At 48.0% G+C, this 17975-nt stretch overlaps 1 long non-coding RNA gene across 1 annotated transcript; it reads right to left on the minus strand.

Annotated features, from left to right (window-relative positions):
• Nucleotides 1-3431: 3431 nt before the first annotated feature.
• On the minus strand, nucleotides 3432-16827 carry LOC139438727 (uncharacterized). Its single transcript, XR_011648475.1, has 2 exons — nucleotides 16515-16827; nucleotides 3432-4704 (listed from the first exon to the last, which is right to left on the minus strand). It is a non-coding gene; the product is annotated as an uncharacterized lncRNA (long non-coding RNA).
• Nucleotides 16828-17975: the final 1148 nt, after the last annotated feature.

Raw genomic sequence — 17975 nt, forward strand, 5'->3', positions numbered from 1 at the left:
TTGTGTTTTTTTCATTTTCAGATTTATGCCAAGATAATAGCTCATTGCCTCAAAATGCTTGCTTTCAATGGTAAGGACCTGGAAGGAATGAGGGTCCAACAGTGAGCCCCTGATACTAATGACTATGCTTGTGAGCCTATATGCCTGAAATAAGAACAAGGCCTAGAGCAGCACTGTGCCTAGGAGTTTCCTCCTGGCAGCCTTCATGTTATTCAAATGTGGCCAGTCTCGAAGTCAAACTCAGCATGTAAATGCAATGCATTCCCCCCAGCATGGGACATGACACCCGGGGATGAGCCTCCCTGGCACCGAGGGATCGCTACCAAGTACCAGCTGATAATGCAACTAGAAAATGACCTTGAATTAAAGGTTCAATGTGGACCAGCAGAATATCCCTGTCTACATATAATAACAGGAGTTTAAAATGCTGTTTGACCTAATGTAAGGGGGAAATGGAAAGGAGAAATGAGTTTATATGGCTATGCGTCTCTAAAAAAGAGTCTGGAGGATGTCAGGAGGATTGCCCTTATGCACAACAGAGCAGAGTCTCAGAGACAGATAAAGTAGATACAACCCCAGGTATTGGTTCTTTTGAGGGCTAAAGAGACCCACAGGTTCTATGGTCATGGCAGATGGGGTTCACTGCCATGTCAGTTGGCCCTTCTTTGGAGCTGGTGTTTCTGTGTGATGGAGCTGGACACAGATGGGATCTCTTTTCACAAGGCTTTCATGCTACTTTACTGGAATTGTAGTGGTGCTGGGGTTTAAGATATATCTAGGGGATTTGAATCTCTGGACTGACAATATGATAGCCAGGCCCTGAGCCTCAACAGACTTCAACTCCTACACTCTGATTTATTGGACTTACCCCACTCAGCTAACATGGAGTTGAAGAATGTCAATCACCACACCATGGAGCCTAGAGTGCCTACAACTGAAAGCAGGAGGATTGCATCCAGTATCCATGTGGAATCTAAGCCTCCTCTTGACATAGATGTGCAATGGACACAACCAATCCAAGGTCCACAGAGAAAATGTGGCATTGGTGTGGGAAAAGTGGCCATGGTGGCTGATGGGTGCGTGGAATGGGAGGAAGAGATGAGATGTGGAGGCGTTTCCGGGACTTGGAGTTGTCCTGGGTGGTGCTTCAGGGACAATTACCGGACATTGTAGATCCTCCCAGGGCCCACTGGATGGAACGTGGGAGAGTATGTGCTATGATGTGGACCAATGACCATGAGGTGCGGCGTGCCAAGAGATATACATAGCAAATGCAATGGATATGTCATGATGATGGGAGAGAGTGTTGCTGTGGGGGGGAGTGGTGGGGTGGGGGTGGTGGGGTTGAATAGGACCTCATATTTTTTTAATGTAATATTTTTTAAAAATGAATAAAAAATTTAAGAAAAATGCTTGCTTTCTTTACAGGTAAATATTAACTATTTGTTCTCAGCTTTATCTTTCTCAGCAAGAGACAGAATTTAGTGCCATCTTATTCACATTTTTTTGTCCCTGGATGAAAAACAGATTGGATCTATTTGCACGAGATCAAACCTATAACAACAAAGTTGGAAATGTGTGTAGCTATTTAGACAGAAAATTCTCAAACATCTAGATATGTAGCATCTATTAAATGATTAATAACTTTTTCATTTTCTTCCTAATTTTTTGTATCCAATAGACACAATCATGGGTTGAAGAATGTTACTTGCAATTCTCATCATAATATAATGGCTCTTCCTCCCTTACAATGTCTCAGGGATGTTTACATTGAGAATATTAAAGTGATACATTTGTTGTAGTAATTATTTAGATTCCTAAGTATAGGCATCTGTGCATGAAAACAATTCTCCCAGGTGGTAGAGGGTACTATATTGGCCTCATGTCAGAACACAGAGTGAAGTCTCCATTTTTTATAGTCTTCAGAGAGCTACTAGGATGCAGAAATGTTGGCAATTCACTGAAAGCTGGATTACTCATCTTTTATGTTTATGTCATCCAAATCCTTCCGAATCTCTTGTTATAGGCTCTCCAGAGTCATATTTCAATATTCCCAATAAGAGAATTTGATTCTGTTCTTGCTGCTCTCAACAAGAAGCCCACAGCTCTTAAAGATTTGTCTCTCATTCAGTTGTGTCCTTGTGGTTGAATGTTATTTGTTAAGTACCTCAGCTGTCTGGATACAGATGGCATCTCTAAGATGTGTATCAAGGCTAACATGGTTCCCTCCACTCAAAGCAAAAACAAAAAAACAAAAACAAAAAAACTATCCATTTCTTTACTGAAAATTTCTACGGCTTCCAAATAAGTTAATACCAGTAAAGATAACTCTCAAAAAAACGTTCTGGAAGAGTCAAGGTGAGGCACAACAGAAACCAGGAACTGAGGTGGCGGAAGTGACAGAGAACCTCTCTCCACATCAGAGGTCCCCAGGATCAAATCCTGGTGAATCCTAGAGGAGAAAATGAGACAGGAAGACAAAAAGAGAAACAGATAGAAAAACTCACACAATGAATGGACATAGACAGCAGAAAACAGCAGGGCAGGGGTGGGGGAGGGGAAAAAGGCATTCTGTTGTAAAGGATGGTGGTGATGGTAGCACAATATTGTAACTGTAATTAACAACATTGAAATATGTCTTTGAATGTAGTTAAGAGGGGAAAGTTTAGGTTGTAAATATGTTACTAGTATAAAAGTTTTTTTAAGGAATCTATAAGGGCGTGGATGTGGCTCAGTCAATTGGGTGCCCACCTCCCACATGGGAGGTCCCAGATTCCACTCCCGGGGCCTCCTAAAGAAGAAATAAGCAGACAACAAGCAAAAACAATGAGCAAACAGACAAGAAAGCCATCAGGGAGGGAGGATTTTTTAAAAATCCTTTGCAATTTGAATTCAAAGAGAATTCACAAGAGGTATGAAGTGGGGTGACTTTTTTTAAAAAGAAGAAGACTGCATTTAAAAAGGAAAAATGAGAAGAAGTCTTGCCACTAAGCCAGTGGGAATTTGAAATTACTCCAAGCCAAGGAGCCAATAAAGTGGCTAAAACATAAGGTAGAATTCAGAGGGAGCTGATCATGTTTTGATCCCATTTTATGCTTTTCTTTATGCTTGTTTCCAAGATCTAATTGGTGAGTGTGCTGGAAAATGCTAATGCAGAGCAATGGTGTAAAAGAAGGGAATCAAAACATCTTAGATTAACCCTTTTTCCTACCTAAATTTTGCCCTCTTTCTAGGCAAGTGGCCATAAAATCCTACCTTTTAAGAACCCAGATTATTGCCATCCCTTAGGTCATCCCAAAGTTGGATAGAAGCCATGAGAGGAAAAAAGTATTGTCTTCTTAATCATTTTTCAGTCCAACTAAAAAGGTATCTTGAATAATGAATAGACTATACATAAAATGACAAATGACAACAAAACATATGAACAAAGGTAAGTTTTGATCATGAGATTTTATTATGACTCTGAATGGTAGAAAGACCAATGTAAGGGGCATGTTTGAGTCCAGTTGCCATGCAGAGAAGTGGCTAAAACAACAATAATAATCTTCTTATGGAAAGGAAATGGTAGTTGGTCCCTGGGTACACACAATATACATAATAACAGGGTGAGTTCTCAGCCACCTAAGGATGAACCTGGTCATTTGCAACATGCAACAGGAGTCAGCTGTGTTGGATGGTTGTTGACACAACCCTCTGGTTAATCAGATCAACTCATATGTATTGTGAAATTGGAGCTAATGACAATTCGTCTTCACATGTTGGGTAAATTTCTCACAATGCACTGGTATAGAAAACTGCCTTTTTTGGTTGAAAAATGTGGGATACAAACCAGTCTTGGAAAAGCCAAAAGTTTCCACCAATGAAATCTGATAGCCCATCCAAGTAATTATGTACTGTCCACCTATGCCTCCCTGACTAGATGTTAAGAGCGCTGAAGCCCCTATAACAAGAAACGAACACAAAAACAGAGGAAAACACCAGTTTGAATGCTCAACATGGCATGTTCTCCACAATTGGAGCCCTGCCCTCTCCAATTACTCTGGCTTTCACTGCCATGGACCATACTATTTACAATTGCTAGAACGTGCCATTCTCACTTGGTCTTTTTGGAACCTGCTCTGTTTGCTGCCTGTTATATTCTTAGGTTCTCCCTGTACCCTATGGCTTTTTCTGACTGATTCCCACTGATCTTTCTGGAAGAGCTCACTTCTTCCAGCAAGCTGTCCTGGAACCAAGTCTGGAATAGTAACCCTGGAGCCCTTAGCCTCTGTCCTTCCTCCTCTCAATTATTTGTCTGGGTCCCACTGTATGTTTGCTTCATTGACTTCCCTCTAGACTGGGAGCATCTTGAGGGTAATAGGACTCTTTCCATATCTCCACATTGAGATCAGTGCATGATCTATTAGGGACCTCATACATGCAGGTTAAGTGAATAAATGGACAGGTGAAGAATACTAGGTGTTCAGTATTTTCTTCAGGGATTGCTCAACATCACTAGAAATATGCCATAGTAGAAGGCACAGCGGAAGCCTCAGGGTCTGTGAACTGATAGGAATATCAGAAGCTGTCTCTGCAGGAGCTCCCATCTTGCTGGGAGATGTCTGTCTCCCGATGAAAAAGGAACACTCCATCAAAGCAGGCAAAACTGAAAGTAGGACTCTCTCTGGCTGAGGCTGGTCCAGTATTGTAAACACATATTTCAGCCTGGGAAACAAAGTAATAATGAGAGCTTACTTTTAATGGTGCTATATTCCAGGGGCTATTCCAAGCATTATCCATGTTAAAATATTTCATCATTGCAAAACCCTATGAAGTAGATAAAATTAGTTCCTTTTTATATATGAACTATGAAAAGCATGGCATATCTACTGGTCTGGTGGTGCCATCAGGATACAAATTGTTTTCGTCATCTCCCTGGGAAGCCAGAGGCATATGCTACTTGGCAGTCATCAAATCAGTCCAGAACTATCCATCCCCTTTCTTCTAGGACAGTGGTTTTCACAGTTGAGTTTCTTGGAGATGACTCAGAAACTATCTCCAGGGTCAAGGCAGAGGCATCAGTGTGATATCTGTGTCCAGACCTTTCACTTCAGTCTTGCTCATCACACATAAGAACTAGTTTGAGAATGACTGCTCTATACAATCACAATTAAAAACCCAAAGTGACAAACATAAAAAGACAGTCAGATGCTCTAACCATCACTAAGATAAATTAAAAACCCTTAAAGTTGTATCATTCATTCACTCAAAATGTACTGAGCTGTTTTTATGTGCCTGGCACTGTACCCAGAGCTGGCAACATGAGTTGAATCAGCTCTACACCCATCTTGGAGGAGCTTTTAGCCCCGAGGGAGAGAGAGACACACGGAGAACTAACCAAAACAGCATGTTTCATCTGTTCTGATACAGGCGTGCGCTCGGAGGAGGAAGCTAATGACACTAGTCCTTTAGGCATATGTGCAAATTTAGGAATAAAGCCTGGTAGGATATTTGGGGGGGGGGGGTGTCACAATTCTCTATGTACTTATCTCCTCTGATATTTCCACACACAACCTTATCTACTTTTAGATGTTTTTTTATTAGAGAAATTGTGAGCTTACAAAACAATCACGCATAATATGCAGAATTCCCATATATCAACCCCTCGCCAACACCTTACATTATTATGGAATATTTGTTATAGATTATGAAACAACTAACTATGGTCCATAGCATACATTTGATATATTTTTCCATATCCCCTATTATTAATACCATGTACTAATATTGTACATTTGTTATAGTTCATGAGAGAACACTCTCATAGTTGTACTGTTAACCATAGTCCATCTTCTACCACGTTTCACTGCTTTGTACATGTCCCATGATCTGTACAACCCATCCAAAGTGTACACTCAGTGGCTCTCACTTTCATCACAGAGCTGTGCAGTTATCACCTCAGTAAATTCTTTAACATTTTCCTTAGTACAAAAGAAAAAAAATCCCATACCCCTCTATTATAGACCCTTTGCATTGATATAGTACCTTCTTTGACATCAATGCAAGAATATTACAATATTGCTCTTAACTATAGTCTCGCTACTATGAACTAAATACAAAGAATAAATACACGGAGTTAAAACCTACAGTATAGGTATAGGTTACTAGGAGATAGGATAGGGCTTAATGTATGCAGAATTTTTAATTAGCTTGACTGTAAAAGTATGAAAATGGATAGAGTTGAAGGTAACACATTATAGTAAGTATAACTAGCATGGCTGTTTTATAAGTGGGATGTGGCTGAAAGAGGTAATCTAGTTTAAATGACAGTTGAAAGATGACTAGAAAATAGTCTAAGGACTAAATAGTATATTGAATCCAGAAGAAAATGAGAATTGTGGTTAATAGTATGAATACAAGAATGTTCTTCTATGAACTAGAAAAAATGTATATCATTATTATAAGACAGTAAGAATATGGTGATACATGGGGACCTTATCTACTTTTATACATCCTTCTCTCCATCTTAAACCTTCAGATAAATGCCCAGGACACAAGGAGCTGAATGTGTCCATTCTAGAAGGAAATCTCAATGAGACTCATCATTTGAGTTAAAAAGAAACTCCATCTTCTTGGAAACTCTTTCAAATCTACTCCACCACCACCCATAAATAAAAAGCAGAAGCCACACTCTAATTACTAACTATGTGAGCAGGGGAAAAAAAAGAACTATGTGAGACACCTCCAGCCTCTTAACACAAGTCCCAGTAATCCAAAGAATAATGACCCTGATTCTCCCCCAGAGGAAAACCAAACCTGGTTTGACTTCCTTTACCTTTGTTCTGTGCTTCCTTCCAGCTGGAATATCCATCTCTCTCTCTTGTTCTCCCCCCACCTCCCGCATCTTCTAAGTCCCAAGTCAAATAATCCAGGAAGCTCTCAGTGGCAGGAGAGATCATTCTCTCCTTTAAGCTTCAAAGCTCTTCGTTATAGTTATCAGAGTATATTATGTTGTTTTCATGACTCTCCTTCATGAAACTAAGAACTCCTTGAGGGCAGAGACCCTATATCTTTGTATCCACAAATGCTTTATACCATGCTGGGTACTTCCAACCTACACCATATGTGGCTGCTAAATAAATGCATAAATGAGAACGGCTCCATGGGAAGCAGGAAAATAATTACTCTGCCCCTTCCACTAGATTCCCCCATTTCCCATCCTACACACTCAGCCCCACACTCCACCTTCTCTAAGTGTTAATGTGACCCACTTCCCAGGCTGGATGACTCTTAATGCAGAAGGGGCCTGGCGTGTAACCCTGGGTTGCTCTTTCCTACCAGTTGAAGGTTTGAAAGCTCTTTCACTCTATTGTTTTAAATCACCAAAATAATACATAGTTGTGCTGATTTTATTGACATTGGAAACATTAGATGCTTAACGTCAGGGAAGCTTCAGCTTCATGGAGATGTAATTTTAGCTTAGCCTACCTGGACATCAAATCTGAATCTCAACCACAAGTTTACTTTGCTTTAGCTTCTCCCTTCTGTTTGGCTGAACATGGGTGTTCAGTTGACTTCCAGTGCCCTACTGAGCAGCCACGGAGTACAAGTGGACAAAGCTGAGGCTGTCCCACCTCTGTGATCCAAGACTGGCGATTCTGATTTAATTTATTGGGTCCTAGTACAACAACCTTAGCTGACTTCCTGGGGTGCAGGCCACTGGCTCCTTAGCATCCCTGCATCCCTACAGCTCCTGCTCACCAAGGAGCCTTTCCTAGAATGGCCTGCATATGTAGTAGCGACCTGCCTTTAAAGAACAGCCGGGGTCTCTTCTTGAAGAAAAGAAAATGATGCTAAACAGGCAGCCAAATGAGAAAACAATCCAAGCAATCTTCTTAAACTTTGTGGAGATCTACGCATGCAGCATTACATAGGTCTAAGGCAGGGAACACATTTGGATGTCTCTTAAGGAAGTGGTTTGGTTTTTTTTCTCTCCCCTTCCCCACCCCCAGTTGTCTGCTCTCTATGTTCATTTACTGTGTGTTCCTCTGTGTCTGCTTGTATTCTACCCAGTGGCACTGGGAATCTGTGTCTCTTTTAGTTGCTTCATCCTGCTGTGTGAGTGCTCCATGTGTGGGGCGCCACTCCTGGGCAAGCTGCACATTTATCCACACTGGGCAACTCTTCTTATGGGGTGCACTCCTTAAGCGTGGGGCTCCCTTATGCAGGGGACACCCCTGCGTGGCATGGCACTTCTTGCGTGGGCCAGCTTACCACACAGGTCAGGAGGCCCTGGGTTTGAACCGTGGACCTCTCATGTGGTAGGTGGATGCTTTATCTGTCAAGCCAACCCTGCTTCCCAGGAAGTGGTATTTTTAAAGACAATTATGGAGTGGAAAATTGAGGCAATTGGGGATGGGTGGGGAGAATACAAGCTATCTTCACATTAACCACCCTTTAATCCATACACCCACCCATGCACCCAAAAAGAATATATATTCTTAAAATAAGAAACATTCTTGCATATAGACTTCCCATGGATGTGCTCGAAAATGAAAAATCTTGGGAAGTGGATGTGGCTCAAGCGATAGAGCCTCTGCCTACCATATGGGAGGACCTGGGTTCTATCCCTGGGGCCTCCTGATGAAAAAGAAGAAGAGAAAGCATGCCTGCATGGCAAGCCAGTACCTGCGCTAGTGCCCTCGTGGTGAGCCAGTGCCCCACGCAAGTGAGTCACGCAGCAAGATGATGGATGCATCAAAAGAGAGTCAAGGGGAGAGTCAAGGTGAAGCACAGCAGAAACCAGGAACTGAGGTGGGGAATTGACAGGGAACCTCTCTCCCCATCAGAAGTGTCCAGGATCAAATCCTGGTAAATCCTAGAGGAGAGTAAATGAGAAGACCATACAGACAGCAAAAACAGCAGGATGGGAGGAGGGGAAGAGGGAAAAATAAATAAATAAATACAAATCTTTAATTAAAAAAAAAAAGGAAAATCTTGTGATACTGATTTTAGGAGCAGAAACTCTGGGGTCAGACAGTCTTCGGTCAAATCTTGCCTCTGCTACTCATTAACTGTTTATGACCTGGAGCATATTGGTTAACCTCTCTGTGCCTCCTTATGTAGTCTAAAATGGAGAAAACATGGCAATCTGTGGCACATACTTTTGCAAGAGTTAACTTAAATAACATGAATGAGGTAGGAAAATGCCTGGATCATACAGCTAAAAGTTCTTTTGAATAAAGGTTAATAACTGATGCCACAATACTTAATATCAGAAGTGATAAGACACAAGTCAAATCGTTTTGCCTTGCTCTACATGGCTAATGTCAGAATAACCATTGGCTTTGTTATTTTGCTTGCTTACATATATATATATGTATATATAATGCATATACAATAAATATATGTGATGTTCATTATATAATGATTGCTTGTTTTAAATTATGTGTATATATGTGTGTGTGTATGTATTATATTTCTAGAAAGGGTATTATCTTGCATTCACTGAACATGAATCTGCCCAACTTAAGAAGCCACCCTGATGAAAAAGTTGGGAGGGGCCAGGAAGAACTGAAGAAGAAAGTAAGCTAGGTCAAACATTCCTTTCACCAATTTGGTAAGATAATTACAGGTTCCCTGTTGTTGTTACTACATAAGTCAGTTGCAGTTACGTTCAAAGTATTATCTGCTTTCCTAGCTGGGGCAGGGGGAAGCCAAACTTGGTTTTAAAGACCTTGATTCCTTATGACATCTACTGTGAAAAGAGCATGTAAGTAGAGTGAGACAAAAAAAGTGGGGCGAGGCCTCCTTGCCATTAGCACCTGTACACAGGTACTGCAGGTGACATAGATTGACAGCTCTCAGCCCCACGCTGAGAACATTTTCCTGGTGTCCCATAAGGAAAATGGAACTTCTTAGGAAAAGTAAAATTCTCCTGTGTGTATTTACCTATCTCTCCCTGTCACAACAAGGAGCATGTTGGAATGTTTGAGATGTGACTGCTTGTTTCGATGTTGCTAATTGCTCTGTTCACCACCCACCAACCTGGGTTCATCTCCTAGGATAAATATGTCTAAATGTTACCAGTATCGTAGGTGCTTTCCTTTCTTCTTCCCTCCCAACCACCCCCACCCCTTAGTAAAAAACACAATTTTAATGGGCTCTCAGAAAGGAATAATTACCCTGCACTTCTGTAGCGGGGCACAGGGCACAGCAAGCACCTCCAGGTTCATCTCTAAAATACTGAAAGAGCTAAGCCATGGAGGGGAGTCCCTCACCTGCCAACCAACCTGCCTCTCAGCTGAGCGTGGAGGCTCAAGGGATGGCAAAAACAAAAACAAAAACAACCCCTAACTACCTGAGACAGCTCTGCAGAGAAGGCAGTGGGACCAGTTCTGCCTGAGAGAGGCTCCAATCTGGCAGCCTGGTCCCATCCGGGTCTGGCCTGCACCTAGCTCTTAACCTCCCTGAGCCTTCGTTTCCCTTCCAGCAAAAAAGTAACTATGCCAGAGAGGTGTTGTGAGGAGATAACTCCGGTAAGGGGCCTTGTCCAGCTCAGGGCTCTACTTGTTCCCAGCTTTCCCAAAATCTTTTCCACGGGAATCTTTCTAGCTGTTGGCAGTCGACTTCGTCGTGCAAGGGTTAATACCCGGAGAAAATCTCTGCTGAACAAAAATGTAGAGAAGAAAGTTTCAAGATGCCATGGTACGTTCTGGATTTTGTGAGGACTGGGATCCGGAGGGAGGGGGTGCAGGTCAGTTCTGGAGGGGTGCACAGTGGGCCGAAAACCCAGCCAGGGCAGCTGCTTTTCCCGGCAAAGGGAATGTCATGTCAGTCCCACCCGCCGTTTGCCCTTTACTCCTTGACGCGCCTCAGCAGCCCTTTCTCCCTCGCCGACGTGCGGCGGGAGGCAAGTGCTGGCCTGCCGGGTCCCAGGGACGCTGGGCTGCAAATCGAGCACCCCGAGCTCCCCCGCGGAGATGCCGGCGGACAGGACCGACTTTTCACCCCGTCCTCAGCCGAACCTTGACGCAAACTCTCCCCACCGCAGCCCGAGGCCTCCTCAGGAAAGCCAGCGTCTCGCTTTCCCGAGTTCCTGCGGGTATTACCGCCCTCCCCCAGCCCGGCTCCAGCAGGTTCCTCGCCGCAGGAGGCCTCTCCCCCGCCTCATCTCCTGTCCACGCAAGAAAGGAAAAGAACGTAGTTTCGCAGAAAAGCAGCTATGGGCGTCGCTGGGGGCGAGGAGGGAGGAAACAGGGTGCATTGTGGCTGTCGGCACCGAGGAGCACACTGTCGGCGCTGCCAGATGTCTCCAAGAACCATTGGCTTTTTTGTTCCGATGATCATCATATTTTGCAGCAAGCCCCGCGGGAAGCTGAAGATCTCCAAGGAAAAGATGAGATCAATTGGAGTCATACTGATGGGTGTGGTGGACGCCCAGGCTCCTGAGTCTTCCTGTCACCCAAGTGCGCGCGGGCACACACACCTTCAGGTGAATTCCCAGCAACAGCCAGAGGGTTCCCGACCCCGCCGCGAAGGGCCCAGCCTCACCGAGACTCCTACTCCCCGGGCCCGCTTGCGCCTTCCCCCTCCTCTGCCCTCGGGTTGCAACCCCAACGCCCCTGGACGGCTGTTGCGAGCCGCATTTCTTCGCGCGGGGCACCGCACTGGGCGCCTGGACATAGGGGGTGGGCGGCTGGCGGGGCCCGGCTGTCCCTGCCTCCTCCCGCTGCCTTGCGCCAGCCAGGATCTAGGGCGCGCAGGTCCCCGGCACCCTCCCGGCCCAGCGCGCTAATCCCGACTCTCCTGCCTTTCAGGGCGGGTGAAGCACCCTCTCGCCTGGAGTCCCTTTCGCTTGGACCCACTTTAAACTAACCCTGGGGATCCTATTGGGGCCGGGCGCGGAGAGCCCCACAGCCGCTCCTCTCCACCGGGGGCGCTCCTCGCCCCTGCGCGCATCACGAGGCCAGGAGGCCGCGGCTGCCTCGAGGGTTTTTGAGTCTGAGATTTGTTCTCTGAGCCTAAAAGGTGGTGAGCAGTGCTCGAGAGGGACCAGTGGGAGGTGAGGGTGGCAGAGAGAAGGGTCGGGTCAGAGTGAGAACATCGCAGCAAGTTGGCGGGGCCGGGAGAACCCAAGGTGGCAGAGGCGGCAGAGGTGGGCCCAGGTTCGCCCGACTGAGGAAGGAGACCAGAGGCAGAGGCTGAGAGACGGAGAAGCAGATCCTGCGGGCTGTGCGAGTCTGTTCCCTTTGGTGGGGGTGGTGGATGCAGAGGAGGCTGGCCTGAGAGGACCCGGGAGTACCCGACCGGCCGCCTCAGCACCGGGCCTCCGCTGGCTCAGAGCCCTGGGGCAGGAAACTTCCCTATATCCTCGGGGCTAGGCTCCCAGAGACTGGGGGTGGGGGTGATCGCTGTCAAACTCCGCCGGGAGGCGGGCGCCTCTGGCCCTGGTGGGTGTCCCGGGACCGGGAGGCCAGAGGGCTCGGGGCTCAGGGCCGGAGCATCAAAATCTACTGTGAGGGTGAAGGCAGGGGCTTAGTGGAGCCGTGTTCCCTCGGGACCGCGCCTTGATCCCCCAAAGTCTCTGTGATTCCAGGTCCTACCCTCTCCCCTTCCTTTCAGCCTTGGGCTCTCGCCCACACGCGGGCCCCAGCATCCCAAGACCGTGGATCGGGCCAGGCGCGTCCGCCGGCAGGCATGGATTCCCCGGGGGCCGAGCGCCCGGGCTCCTGGGCACCCGCCGAGCTCGAAGGCCCCACGCGCGGAGGGGCAGCTCTGCCGAGCCTGCGGCCGGCGACCGCGGGAGCAGGACAGGCAGCCGCAGGCCGCGCACAACTTTTTTGAAACGCACTGCTGTCCCCCTGAAAGGTGTGATAACAGCAATTCAATTACAGTAAATGGCGCGCGTCGTCCTCGCAGCTGGAAAGTCGGTAACTAACTGTGACCAACCCGGGTGAAGGACTCCGGCTAAACGCACGTTACTTCTTCTCTTCTCCTCCATCTCATTTCCATCAGCCCCCTTTCGTCTTTTCTTCTCCTCTGTATTAATTGTAGCTGAACCACAGGTTAATTAACTCCAAAGAACTTAGTCTATCAGAACACTAACACACTGAGCAATTGGCAAGAGATCCTAAAAACTTGAGCGGGGCGTTGAAAAGACCCTCCCAAGGTCCTCGCCTTTCCTGCTCGGCTACCGCCCCGGCCTCTGGGCAACAGAGTTTGAGCCCGCAGGGACCCAGCCGCGTGCGGGCGCCCTCCCCGCGCAGGCGGGCACGCACGGCTGCCCACGTCGGGCTTAGATCACGAAGCCTCAGCACGAGGGATGGCACGCCTGAGTGCCACGTGGCCGGCGGGCAGGCACGCGCGGAAAGGCAGGGCCTGCCCCTGGGTCATTGGCGGTACTGGCCTCCCTCCCCCCCCTCCCCCGTGGCATGACTATCAGCCACACTGAGGCAAGGATTTTAGAGACAAGGGAGCTGTGGGCTTTCCAGAGTGGTGCTAAGTCATTACGGTACTCGATCTGTTCAAATCCACAGGACGTGGGGGGAGAATCCCTTTGGGTCACACTCTGTAATCATTTACATAAAGGTAAGATTAACGTTCGCGCCTTTGAAATTAGACTGCAGGTGACTTAAAAGAGGATTTTATGTCGTGGATGTCGCTGCAAAACGGGAAGAAAGGCATTGCCTCGCCTGGAGTTTTCAGTTTCACGATGCTTTTTAAAACATCAGTTTAGAAAAGGCCAAGACGGCAACGCGGGAGTCCGAATTCGTTTTCCCCGCCCCGCGAGGCAGCGCTGAAAACGCTGGGCTTCTGCGCCCAGCGGGCCTGGGCCGCGCGCAGCCCGGGGGTGGGAACGCCGCGGGCAGAGGCCCCCGCAGCACCGCTCCTCCTGCCCCCGCACTCCGCAAGGCTTGGGGAAGTTTTTCCTGTTTGCCGCCTGGAGACGGCGGAACGCGCGGTGCGGGGGTTGGGATGGGCTCCCGGGCGGGGCAGCGCCGCCGTCAGCGCCCCTGAGCTCTCCACTCGCGCTCCGCGCGTTCCCGGCAGTGAGCGGCGCCGGGCGCCGCCCGCGGGTCCCTAGGGAGCGAGCGGATGCGGGAGTGCGCGGGGAGCGGTGCACCAGGGGTCTTCCGGATCCCGGCCAGTGAGGCCGAGGCCAGGGCCCAGCCCGGGTTTGGCTCCCGGTGGGCGGGAGCACCGTGCCGGAGGCCGCGCTGCCCCAGACGCACCGAGGCAGCTCCCGCCCTTGCGTGGCCCAAGGCTTTTGAGTTGTTTTCGGCTCTGTTTGCTTTAAAGCCTAGAGGGGCCGTTTCCTCTTAAGCTCGGTCTCCGACCTGTTTGCAATTCCCGCCTAGACCCTGACTTTCTTTTCCTTCCTTCCTTCCTTCCTTCCTGTCTTCTCTCTCTCTCTCTTTTCGTAAGCGAGAATGGGACCTCAAGAGAAAGTCACTCCCTGTCCTCTGCTCGTAGGACTGGCGATGGCGGGAAACCGGGTCTCCTCACTCTAACCGGAGGTCGCCGGCAGCCAGTAATCTGGGGGTGCTGCCCTCGTCTCTGCCCCGGGAGTTCCTGGTGAGGGAGTTGCTGGAAGGACATCCCCGCGCCCATCCCTAGAGGGGTCCAAGTGGCAAGGGTTCTGCCTCCCTTCTGGCCCATTAGTCCCCCTGTTTCCTGGGAGGGGAGTGCACAGTCCACATCACGGTTCGGTTGAGGTTTTCGCTGAGGCTTCGCCGAGCTCTGCATTCCGCAGAGGGGGTTCCCTCAAGACCTCCATATTCCAACCGAGGAGCTGCGAATCCTTCCCAGGCCAAGATAGGCGAGTCCGCGGTGGCGCTGCTCTCAGCAGAACCCTACCTCGGGCCGGGGTGACAGTCGAAATCGGACGTAGCGGTCCCCAGGAGGCCAAGGGTCCGCTCCAGCTTCTCCCTGCTCCCTTCCTGTCGCCGTGCCGCCCTTTCGGTCTCTCAACCCTTCTCCTGGACGCCAGGACAGGGCCCATCGCATTCGCTGCTTAAAACTCTGCTTTTAAAGCCCAGTCGGGGACCTCGGTCCTTCCTAAGAGAGCGAGCCTGAGAACGCTGAGGTGGCCTTTCGTGGAAGAGAAGGCTCTCCTTAGCTTGCATCTCCGCTCAAATTTCTTTTAAAGTTACACGTAAGACTTGATCTCACTTTAGGGTGGATCTGGGGAAAATATTCGGGTAAACCGATTTAAGGGTCCGGGCCCCTGCAATCATCCGGCCGCCTTCCCCAACACCTCCAGGGTGGGAAGTTTTTTCCGTCAGAATTGGCTAGGTGGGTGCCTGCTCAGGATCTGGGAGGTGTGAACTGAGGGGCACTCCACTCCCTGCCCCACCCCCCATCCCCGGGCCTCCTCCTGGGATCACCAGGCCCGGAACGCAAGTGGGGGGATTCTGCCCCCTCTCAGCCTGGCAGCCCGGAGCTGCCATGGCTCAGGCCTGTCCTGCCTGCCGCGCGACCTGCTGGGTTCTGGCCGCAGCGCGGCAAGCCGGGGGTGCCCTCCCCGCACCCCGTTCCCCGGAAGAAGCCAGTTAGAGCATCTCTTATATGTTTGCCTTTCTGTTCACCTGTGAAAAAAACACACATCATTAATGAGATGAGTCGATAATTGAGGAAATGGGAGAGATTCTTTATACACATCTCCACTTCCTCCTCTGCAGAGATCTCCTTATCTAGACACTTTAGGGAAGTTTTCAGGAATCGAACTTCTTCTCCCCTTTGTCTCATGGTTCGGTGAAGACCCAATTCTAATTCGGATTATTTCCAAAAATACCTTGTTCATTTGTGTAAGCCAGTCAGGTAAAATTAAAATGGGCAAAACCATGATAAATTAGTCCATTTTTCGGCTCTTTATAAAGTTTGTTAAACCAATAGAAATTAACCTCAAGCAATTGGCATTTTGGCATAATTGGCATTAACTTCTGGCTGTTCCCAAGAGGTTCTCCAGCTGCTCCCCCTGACTGTCTAACCAGTTTCTACACATCCACTCAGCCCGGGCCCATTTCAGGGTTTCTTAGTTGGATCTGTTCTCAGAGTGTCTCCTGAATAAAATAAAGTTCCTTTATTTTTACACACACCCCCTCCAGATCAATCACAGAGACTATTTTTCTATGTCCTGTTCAAACCAGATATCTTAGGGGGCTGATCGAAATATGAGTAAGCATGAACTCCAATGGAAAATGAGGCAACCAGGCCAATCTTCAGATTCAAGGATTAAATTGTGTGCACTCATATATGTGCACCTGTCTGTACACACAAACTTGCATACAATTGGCAGTGGTGAGAAATTGGAAGAATGTCCACCTGTAATGCAGGAACACAAATTGTAGGAGAAATCGTCTTAATAATCTGGATAAATCAAGAGCAGAATTGAGCTTAAGCATCTTGGGGTACATGATTAATTATGAAATCTGAAACACTTTTGAGTTTCCTGTGCTTGATAGAAACGAATCATCTTTTTTCCCTCTTATTGGACTAAGACCTTAAAATCCTTTTGACTGAAAGGAAGTTACCAGACAAAATGCAATTTTCTCTTTCTTTTCCGACAACTCTGTCATCCAAAGGATCACAGCCATGTCAGGTATCTGTCTGGGAAAGAAAAAGAGAGAGAGAGCTAGCAAAGAAGCCCTGCAGCCCATGGCCATCTTCGCATCAAAATTTTCCAGACCTCTATTTTTGATTGTGATCCCACTGATCTGAGTTTGAAATGCGAACGCAGTGAAGCCCCTAAGCCTTCAATCGTGTGAAATTTTCAAAAGATCTCTAGAAGCAATCTCAGGCTGCCTGACCCCTGACAGGCGCCGATCTCTTTATTCCTCTCTCTGCCAGCACTTCATTTGTTGGAATATCTTTCAGATTTGCACCTCCAGATGACAAACCTGAGTGTTTATTATGTGTACATGAATCGGAAATCTACAAGCCCGCACAAAAGCACCATCTTAAACATAATATTTAATTTTTGAGCCTAAGTGTCTGCTTTTTTATTTGCTTTTCATTAGTTTAAATATTTTTCCAGGTCTCCCCACGTGTCACTTTGATATTTAGATGATTCTCTCTTTTAATCATCATTTCTCCCTTGGAAAAAAAATCTCCTGTCACCGGTGTCTGCTCGGCTCTCAGGACAACGTCACTGCACGGCAGGCGGCGAGGATACATAACCTTTCGGTGGGGGGGGGGGGGGGAGCGCCACTCCCCGCAGGGTGGGGGCCCGTGGGTGACAGAAGCCCTTGCTTTTTAGCCAGCGGCCCAAGCTGGGTCTAGACCAGTGACGACCCTCCCACCTCATTCCATCTTTCCTGCTTAAGTCTTTTAAATTCCTTTTATTATATATATATAAACATTTAAAAAAAAAAAAAAAAAGAGCCCCAGGTAGCTTTCGAAGGTGCTGAGGGCGGCTTTAGTTGAGCTTGGGCGCCGGCTTCAGACTTTCCCACACCAATCGGTCAGGCTCGTTCTCCTTCTCCCTCCCACCGGCCTTCCAGTGGGCCCCTAAATCCTGGGGGCTTGTGGGCCCTCGAGGGAGAGGGGATGAGGGGCTTCTTGAGAGCGAGCTGCTTTGTTAAAATGCCCTCTGCCGAATAATTCTGCGGACCGGAGTTTGGAGTGGCGACGTCGCCCACTCCTCCCCCGGACTAGTTCCAGACAGGGGCTTTGATCCCAGGTGGACGGAGTTGAGAGAGAGACGCGCCCCACTCGTGCAGCCCCACGAGGTGAATCGCTGCTCCTCGCCCCGCACTCCCAAGAACCGTCCGAGGTCGGGAGGTGGTGAGCTGAAACCTGAACCGCCCCTTCCCTCTGTGTCTGGATGGGCCGTGTTGCTATGATTAACTTATTAAACCCCCCTCGTAATTATTTTAATTTGCCTCGCAAAAAAATAGTTTGGGCGGCGTTGCGATGTGTTTGTATTTATCCATTCCTCCCCCCCCCCCCCCCCCCCATAAAACCTGTGTTAAAACAAATGTTACTTTTCTCTC

This window comes from Dasypus novemcinctus, chromosome 3 (genome assembly GCF_030445035.2).
Source record: "Dasypus novemcinctus isolate mDasNov1 chromosome 3, mDasNov1.1.hap2, whole genome shotgun sequence".
Taxonomy (NCBI): domain Eukaryota; kingdom Metazoa; phylum Chordata; class Mammalia; order Cingulata; family Dasypodidae; genus Dasypus; species Dasypus novemcinctus.